The sequence below is a fragment of the Mus caroli genome, chromosome 8 (assembly GCF_900094665.2).
Source record: "Mus caroli chromosome 8, CAROLI_EIJ_v1.1, whole genome shotgun sequence".
NCBI lineage: Eukaryota > Metazoa > Chordata > Mammalia > Rodentia > Muridae > Mus > Mus caroli.
Window position 1 is genome coordinate 67,641,972 of NC_034577.1, and position 7,125 is coordinate 67,649,096.

Here is a 7,125-nt window from a genome sequence, read left to right on the forward strand (position 1 = left end):
TTAGGCCATCCTCTGTTACATACACAGCTAGAACCATGAGTCCCACCATGTGTTTTCTTTGGTTGGTGGTTTAGTCCCAGGGAGCTTTGAGGTACACCTTCTTAACGGGAAAATAAATAGCTAGAAATATAGTGACTAAAAAAGAAGGTGGCCTGGAATCGTATCATCTCTCCTTGTTAAAAGTGTCTAATGCAAGTCACTGTGCATTCACTATGCATATTCAGCTTCTTTACTGGAGACAACAAAAGCCTAAAATGGAAGTTGTTAGGGGATTTTCATCTTACAGTTAACATTCATGAAGGAACACAAAGTCATTTTGAGATGTCCAGATGTAGTATTATCATAAGTGATATAATATATTAAACAAATATTTTATAATATGCTGCTTTTTCTATGGGAAGTGCTTAATTGAATATATAACAATGAAGAACAGAAGAAAAATGTATTTTCATTGCAGTATAGAAAGCACAACTCAACTCATAGGCTTTAACCTCCTAATCTTCCTCTTTTAAGTTTCTGCTTCATTCTATCACCCAAACTCTAGCAGGCACCCTCTGCTAAGCACAGACCACTCCTGCCAGGGAGGTACTGAGGCTGTCATACCTTTCATGTTTTTTTAGAAAAAATACTCCAGTCACATCTCCAGTGCTACAGCAGACCTTCTCTACACTGTCTCCCTCCATTTAAAGGAGACAAAAATAAGTAAATCCTGGTTGAATATTCTGCTTTCCTCTTTACTCCCTCTTGGGAACCCTTTAGACTTTTATTTAGCCTATTCCCATTCCTAAATGTCATATACCAGTATCCAGAAATACATTTTACTTGGAATTCCAGTGGTCTCAACTACCAGTTCCAAAGAAATTTTTCTATCAGGCAACACACGGCCATCACATTCTGAAAATCCAAAGAGAAAACTGAAACCAAGGAACAAAACATTCACCCCTCCAAATCAAGATCGATGAGCATCCTAAAAAAAGCAGAGATGCTTAGACACCAACATAAAAACACAATAACATCCAGGGTTTACACTAGAACCCATCCTTTCTACCAAAGCAGGCCCTGAATATAACAATATAACTGAAGCACAAGAAAAAAGACCTAAAAACTGACTCTATGAAGACAATAGGAGGCCTTAAAGTAGAAATTAATGAATATTTTAAGCAATACAGAAAACACAAACAACTGGAGGAAATGAACAAAGCCTTAAAGAAATCCAGGAAAATATTAAAAAAACAGTGGAAGGAAACAAATAAAACTGTTCAAGACCCAAAATGGAAATAGAATCAATAAAGAAAACACTAGCTGAAAGAATTGCAGAATGAAAAATTTGGGAATTTGAACAGGAACTATAGAGAGAGACAAGCTTCGACAAAAGAATACAAGAGATTGAAGAAAGAATCAGAGGCATTGAAGATACAGTAGAAGAACTAACCCCAAAGAACTCATGACACAAGCATCCAGGAATTCTGGGACGTTATGAAAAGGCCAAATCTAAGAATAATAGGAATAAAGAAAGGAGAAGAATCCCAGCTCATAGGCTCAGAAAAATACTTTCAGCAAAATTATAGAGGAAAATTGGTCTAACCTAAAGAAGGCAATGCTTTTAAAGGTATAAGAAGCCTACAGAGTATCAAAATGGAATGGAGCAGAAAATAAACTCACTTCACCCCATAAAAATCAAAAATATAACTGTACAGAACAAAGAATGAATAGTAAATGCTGAAAGAAAAAAAAATTAGATAAAGGAGCACCCATTAGACTTACACATATGATTTCTATATTGAGATGCCAAAATCCAAAAGGGTCTGGACAGATGTGCAGACTCTTAAGAGACAACAGATGTCATTACAGGCTACAATATCCAGCAAAGCTTTCAATAACCATAAATGAAGAAATAAGACATCTCATGACAATGTCAAATTAAAATAATATCTATCAACAAATCTAACCCCATCGAAGATGATAAAAGGGAAATTCCAACATAAGGAGGTTAACTACACTCTCTAAAAACAAAGGGTATAAATAATGTCAGACCAGCAAAATCAAAACAAGAAACACACACACACACACACACACACAGAGAGAGAGAGAGAGAGAGAGAGAGAGAGGCAGACAGACAGAGATACAGACAGAGATACAGACAGATTGAGAGACACCATTACCACCACTACCACCACCACCACCACCACCAACAACAACAATGAACAACAAAATAAGAGGACTCAGCAATTACTGGTTACTGATATTTCTCAATACCAATAGGGTCTTAGTTCTCCAGTAAAAAGACACAGAGTAATAGATTGAATGCAAATTAGGATCTATCCTCTGCTGCATCCAAGAAACACACCTCAATATCAAGGATAGACATAATCTCAGTGTTGGAAAAAAATTCCAAGTAAATAAAACTAAAAAGCAATGAAGTGTAAGTCATGTTTAATATGTAACAAATTATATTTCAACCCAAAATTCATTAAAAGGGATAATGTAGGACACTACATATTCATTAAAGGAAAAGTCCACAAGATGACATTTAACTTCTTAGAATCTATGCACTAAACGTAAGGCCATCCAAGCTTGTAAAACAAACAAACAAACAAACAAACAAACAAACAAACCTACCACAACTACAGCTTAAATTGCATATTTGCCCTCACACGCTGATAGTGGGAGACTTCGATATCCCACTTTAAGCAATGGACAGGTCATTTAGACAAAAACTAAACAGAAATGCTAGAACTAACAGATGTTATAAACCAAGTGCACCTAACATATTTACAGAGCATTTCACCTAAACACAAAAGAATATACCTGCTACTTTGCACCTCACAGAACTTTCTCCAAAATTGACCACATACTCAGACACAGAGCAATCTCAACATGCACAAGAAGATAAAAATAACTCTCTGCATCCTATCAGATTAAAGCCAGGCATTTGTCAACAATAGATACAACAGAAAGCTTATAAACTTATGGAAACTGAACAACTCTCTTCTGAATGAAAAATGAGTCAAGACTAAAATAAAGAAATTAAAGATTCTCTAGAAATGAATAGAAACAAATACATATCATACCCAAACTTATGGGACACAATTAAAGTGGTTCCAAGATGCACTGAAAGCTTACATTAAAAACAAAACAAAACACTGGTTGATGGGGGAATGGCATCAGTACTATGACTCCTTATGATATTCTGCTGTACTCATAGATCAGTGCCTTATCCAGTCATTATATGAAGCTTCTTCCTGTACCACATGGGAACAGATGCAGAGACTTACAGCCATACATTATGAAGAGATAGTTTAAACAAGATGTCTCCTTCAAATGTCTCTTCTCAGAGCTCAGAAGACCCCCTAGAAGAGGAGGCAGAATGTAAGTGCCAGAGAGCATGGAGGACATTAGGAGAAAAAGGCCTTTTGAATCAACTAAGCAAGACGCATATGGACACAGAAACTGAACTAGCAAGCACAAGGCAGACATGGGTCTGCATCAAGCCCTCTATGGATGCAGCATAGCTTTCATCTTAGTAATTTTGTGAGACTCCCAAGTGTGTGACTGGGTCTCTGATTCATGTGCCTACTCTTGGGGATCTTTGCCTTCTGTTGGCTTGTCCAGTGTTAGTGTGATGGTTTTGCTTTATTTTATTATATATCACTTTGTCATGTTTGGTTGTTATCTCTTAGAACCTCATTCTTTTCGAATGAAAGAAAGGGAGTGTATCTAGAGGAAAGCTGTTGTGTATGGCCCTGGTGCTGTTTGTATTTTGATGCTAATTCTGCTTCCCCAAGAGGGGCTACCTGGGAGGAGGAGTGAATCACATACTCAGGTGACTTCCTGTGAACCTTCCCCTAATGAATAAAGATTTCTAGGAACCAATCAGTGGGCAAGGAGTAGGCTAGACTTCCAGGTGGGAGAGGGGAAGAGGAGAGGCAGCAAAAGTTGTCTTACTTTGGGATGGGAAGAGTTTGAAGGACAATATGTAGCTAACAAAAGACCCCCGTTTAGATGGTTGATCCTCCAGGATTTGCCACAGGAGGAGTTATAATTATTATAGTTTACAAAATTAGGATGCTAGTTGATGTGCCCAGCAATTGAGTTACCTATTGATTCTGAACTAAGTTTGTGTGGTGTTTTCCTTCATGTGGTGACTCAACTGGGTTCCAGAGAGAAAGGTATGGCGGCAAAGCATGGGTTTGCAAGAAGTGCATGCACCCCAAAAGGCTGTGTGAATTTGGAAGTGTGAGGCTGGCATGGTAAAGACCCACCAGTGGGAACTTAGGTAGCTGGGTGGAGAGATTTCAGAGCTCTGCGTCAGAGAATCTCTGCGAGTTGAGAACAAGCTGGCCAGTTCACCGGTGCCTGACCAGTCGGTCTGCCAGTGCACTGCCAGCTTAGCATGGTTTGCTTTTTTAATTTCATTCTATAGGGATCGGAGAAAGTGAGGCAGCTACTAAAGCAACAGATAAAGGGTGATGTGGCTAAACGGGAGTATCTCAGTTGCATACTCTGAACAGTGAGCATTGTGACACCCTATGAGGGACAGTTCAGAAGGACATTAAATTTTATTCAAACAAGATATAAACATGAAACAATTTTAAAACACTGTGTAACTCACAATAAAACATGAGGTAAGACTGTGTGTGGTAGGGTAGAAATGTAAGTGAGTAAATATTTCATATTCACTGGTTTCAGATCTCAGCTCTATCATTAACTGGCTTACTGGAGTCAATAAAATTGCCTCTCTGGACCTCATTTTATCTCCATATAAAACATTGGGTTTAGCTCAGTTGATCTCTTAAATGCTTGCAATATTAAATGTTCTACAATGCATGGTCTAAATTAATTCAAAATAGCTGATATTTATTGATTGTAGCCTTTAAGTAACACATGAAGCATACAGCTTTATTAAAAATCTATAGAAGTTATGGGGATCTCAAAAATAAGAGTATTTACTAGGAACATTTTCATGCAGAAGGCACACACATCTAAGCAAATTTTACTAGCTCTTCAGACCACTACAGAGTTATATAAAAATAACATTGGCGAATGTTACAGAGTTTTGAGTTTTGGGGTTTTTCTAATGCATTAGGTGATAGCAATGCAATTCAGCTGTGGTATTGTTCCTAAGAATAATATGTCACTCATTGGGCTTGATTTTATATACATACAAACCTCATAAACATTTCATTAAAACTAGAACAAAGGATCATCTCAAAACAACTTCAAAGTTTGATTGTTTCATGAAGATTCTTATATCCACTACTCACTCATCCATTGAACTTGTGTGGAAATCATTCAGTTTAAAAAAAAAATATTTCCAAAAATTTCCTTTGAAAGGAAAGTATTCATTACTTCTAGATTTAACACATAACATGGTAATGTAATATCAATTACTTAGCATTACCTAAACCCATAAAACAATGTAACCATTCTATATTTTATGACTAAAAGTAGCTCTCTGTTTTAAAGTATCTTATTACATACAAAAATTAATATTTACTGGTTCCAAAAGTGAGCACATCACATTTTTGAGCTCTATTCTAATTTCACTGACTACATTTTTATAATCGGACTCTCGGGAAGACTTTGCATGTTAATGTAAGAATCTTGGTGTCTCACAGAATCATTGTGAGGCAGTGAGAGCCTCCTCACTGGCTCAGTGCCACATGTGGATTTCCCACACATTTTGTCAAATGCTTTTATTTCATAAGAATGTTATTGGAGAAAAATCACTAATTTTGTTCTGTTCTTGATTTTTTCCATATCCAGTTCTTAGAAAATGATAAATGCCTAATTTGTACTTGGGAACATGTTTCTTATTAATACTAATATATTTGCTAATGTGCATGATAGGCAATTTTTAATGGGTAAAATCTAAATGTGTGACCTGGACTTTTAAAGTCTCTTAAACTGGCTACCCACTGAGCATATGACAGATAACTAAGGGCACACATTCTAGCTGTGGTTCCAGAGGTCCAGCATCACATCAAAAATACTTTGAATCTCTGAATAAAATTACACTATTGCTAGGTGTGGCAACTCATGCTAAAATATCAAACTGAAGCAGGAGGATTGCTATGAGATGTAGGTCAGGGCTGAAGCAGGAGGATTGCTATGAGATGTAGGTCAGGGCTGAAGCAGGAGGATTGCTATGAGATGTAGGTCAGGGCTGAAGCAGGAGGATTGCTATGAGATGTAGGTCAGGGCTGAAGCAGGAGGATTGCTATGAGATGTAGGTCAGGGCTGAAGCAGGAGGATTGCTATGAGATCTCGGTCAGGGACATCTTTTGTTGCAGAGTAACACTGTGTCTCAGAAAACAACCATAAAAATAAACAACGAAGAAGAAAAAAATCAATTACTGAATAGCATATGAACTTATTCTGCTGTATGTATATTTCTGCACATATATTATATAGGTACATAATTAGGGTAATACATGGTGCTGCATAGGGAAGCCTTTCTGATAATTCACAATACAGGGATTTAGTGTTTGATTGTACAAAAAGGTTTTTTGTTTGATCATCTGTTTGTTTGTTTGCTTTTGTTTTTCTTATATTACCATCTTAATTACCTAGCTCAAAAGTCTTAATTACATTTCACAAAATATAAACATTACTTTTGTTTTTTATGAGTATATGCAATACAAATGCCCACTATTTTAAATTTTAGAGTGTAACATTACTTTAAAAATCCTACATCTTTTAATTAGCTAAAAGAAAAGTTTCTGGTCACCATATATGCACATATGGAAATGAATAAATATTTGAACATTTAATTTCCTATTTTGTCCATTTGGAGACTTTAAAAGTTAGCAATGTATAACTGACAAATTTCCATTTTTTTCTTACTGAAAATCTAATTTTCCATAAAAAATGGCATTTTAAAAGTAAATTAGCTCTTCCTGTCAGACCAGCACCGGGGTAGCTAGGGCGCAGGGTCGGCTGACACTCGCCACCTACCCACAACACCCGCCACAGGATCTTAAGACTTCTGGTGAGTGGAACACAGTTTCTGCTCCAATCTAATTTCGCGCGGGGCCTGAGACTGCATTAGTTAGGGAAGCAGAAAACCGGCCTGAGTAGGGCCACAAGCCTCTTCCGGTCTGACCAGCACCGGAGTAGCTAGAG